The sequence below is a fragment of the Lissotriton helveticus genome, chromosome 8 (genome assembly GCF_964261635.1).
Source record: "Lissotriton helveticus chromosome 8, aLisHel1.1, whole genome shotgun sequence".
Classification (NCBI taxonomy): domain Eukaryota; kingdom Metazoa; phylum Chordata; class Amphibia; order Caudata; family Salamandridae; genus Lissotriton; species Lissotriton helveticus.
In genome coordinates this window covers 1,512,318,274-1,512,321,045 of record NC_136069.1, presented here as the reverse complement: position 1 = coordinate 1,512,321,045, position 2,772 = coordinate 1,512,318,274, and the positions used below count along the sequence as shown (strand labels likewise).

Here is a 2,772-nt window from a genome sequence, read left to right as displayed (position 1 = left end):
CATTAAAAGAGGAAAGGGCGGTCTTGAAAATTGTTTTAAAAAAAATCGTAATTGTTCATTACAAATATAAAAATATAAAAGTGAAACAGACCTGAGGTACATTTACATACCCTCATCTTAAATAAAATATAAAACTCCAAATCAAGCAGGACAATTCAAATAAAATGATATTTAAATATTAAAAGTGCATAGCAGATGCGGGGTTCAAACTCTTATTTCTCCCACATGATGTCCTCTTTCTTCAAGGTCATTTGCAGTTTTTTGAAATTTTTTAACAGCTGGAGGGAGCTTGGACTTTCCACTGCAGATCTGCCTTTGCTGGGCGCTGCTCTTCCTCTTGGACTGACGAGCAGCGCCTTATTTCCAGCTTTGGGTTTCAAGACAGTTGAGCTCTTCTTAGCTTTTTGAGCTCTCAGTGTTAATTTCTTGACGTTTGCTTGATGCTTTTTCAATTTCATAATTTGCTCTCCTTTGGTCTCCATTTGCTTTGTAAGGCAGTCCAGTTCACGCTCAAGGTCTTCACGAACATCATTATTTGGAGTATCTTGTATTTGCTTCAGAAGATCTTGATGTTCAAAACTCATTTGGCCCAGCTCGTCCTGCAGCGACAACAGGACATCAGCTAACCCTTCGCTGGTGGATGAAGAGGTTGAAGACGAGGAGACGGGCCTGCCAGCGGAGGCGACTCGGAAGGGTCTGTGCCCTAGGGCACCGGGGGGCGGCTGGCTGACCCGCGAACTCTGGTGCTTGATCATGTGGAGGACGGTCTACATATTTGCGCTTAGAGAGTGGCTCGAACTGAGGGACTTGCCAGCTACAAAGGGAAGTTCCCCGGCCTTCGGGTACACCTGCTTCCACAGAGTCTCCGTCGAGTCAGCATTCCTCTTCGCAGGACACTTCTTCTTGGCTTTTTTCTTTGGTCCACTCTTGGAGGAAATGGGTGTAGGTATCAAGATCCTGTTGATTTCAAGTCCGGTCTCGAGCTGCTCAGCTTTCTTTTGCAGTAGTTTTCGATGATGTTCTTCTTCATGAAGCTTTTCCTGTAACTGACTAATCTTGTTCTGGGCAGTCCTCTGAGTGGCAGTCAGCCTCTGGCATTCCTTTTCCAAGACATCAAGTCTTTCAAGCTTTGAATGCAGGCCTTCTTGATTCAGGTCATTCTCTCAACGAAGGTTAGCCTGTTGCTCTACAACAGCATTCTTCTCCTTTTCTGCATTCTGCACCATTGTCCTCATATAGTCTAGTTGTTTTTCCAGCAGAGAGCACCGGCTCTGTGCTTTGCTCAGCTGAGAAATTACTTCTTCATGTCTCTCTTCAGTTATGATACGACCAGACAAATCTTCTTTTTTGATTTTCACACTCCAGCACTTTTTTATACTCTGCAGCCTCTTTAGAAAGACTCTGCAGGTTATCCTCAGCCTGCGTCTCCTCTCCAACTCTAATCGACGGATCTTTTCGTGAAGTGTCGGCAGTGCAGACATAAGTTCTTTGCTATTTGGGGCAGGATCAACATCGAATGTTGCAGATACTGGCTTTTTGGAAAGGAGAACATCCATCTTCTTATTGCAGACATTGATATTTCCATGAGAAGTGGGCCGTGATGGTATTTTATTTGGGGGTTGATAGAAGCTTCCTAGGTAGCTATCCTTTATAGTAGAATCCATGTTCAAGAAGGTAAACAGAGAAACCTGCGGTCTCCATTGCAGCTGGGACTTAGGTTGTTCCTGTGCTCTCTAAAGCCTACGCTTGCGCTTAAGGGTACCTTTAAATCTGCCGCCCACCCGTCCTATTTAGACCCGTGTCGCGGCGCTACTGTCCTCCTTACTCTCTATAGGTTCCAGACTTACAGTACATCAACGCGTCGCTAGCGCACTGAGGCCAGGATCTCATCAGCTGGCCGTGTCGCGGCGCTACGGTCCTCCTCACTTACCTTGTCTGGCCCAGGTTATAGTACGGAAATGCCCTTTAGCCTCAAAGTGTCCCTAGTGCATCGAGGGCAGGGACTGGCGGCGAGGGTTGATTGTAATTAGCTCATTAGTATCCCACCTCGCGGCGCTTCTGTCCTCATTATCCTTGATAGGTTACAGTACATCAACGCGCCACTAGCACACTGAGCAGATCCCCCAGGATATTAGCTTTTGTAAAAATACCGCGATTTCTACAAAAGTGCCGATTTCGCGGGAACTTTTGTAAAATCGCAGCATTTTTACAAAAGTGCCGATTTTGCGTCAAACCGCGAAATCGCGGAATCCTGGAGGGTCTGAGTATTGTGTGTATTGTGTATATCTCTGGCTAGAAGATATCTAAATGTGTTAGTGAGTGTCTTATAATATAATACATATTTTTATAAATACACTGTGTGGTTCTTTTTCATGTAATCTATACCTATAATATTTATCTGGTGAAACAAGCTACTTTTTACTCCTTCTGGACTAAGCATGAAGGGTGCTCTTCACAGCTACCACTTAGAGAGCTTTCTAAGGTTGTCTAAGACCACTAAAATCACCGTAAGGTTTGTCTGGATCAGTGCAAGGTGGCCACTCACATAAGTGTCATATATGTAGCCAGCCTCTCACAACTTCTATGAAGTCATCAGTTCCTTTTGCATCCAGAAACACTTGAAGAGTTATGCAAACTATCATGACCTCTGCCTCACTGTCTAGCAGAGTCACTGCCCATAGCCTGTTCTGAAGGAGAGTTCTCAATATGTGTGGCATACTAAGCCAAAATTCCTGCAACCTTCTTCTTTTTAAATTGGGGGTTTTGCTGTGG

At 44.6% G+C, this 2,772-nt stretch overlaps 1 pseudogene; it reads right to left on the bottom strand.

Annotated features, from left to right (window-relative positions):
• Positions 1-208: 208 nt before the first annotated feature.
• On the bottom strand, positions 209-1,670 carry LOC144772033 (centrosomal protein cep57l1 pseudogene; annotated as a pseudogene).
• Positions 1,671-2,772: the final 1,102 nt, after the last annotated feature.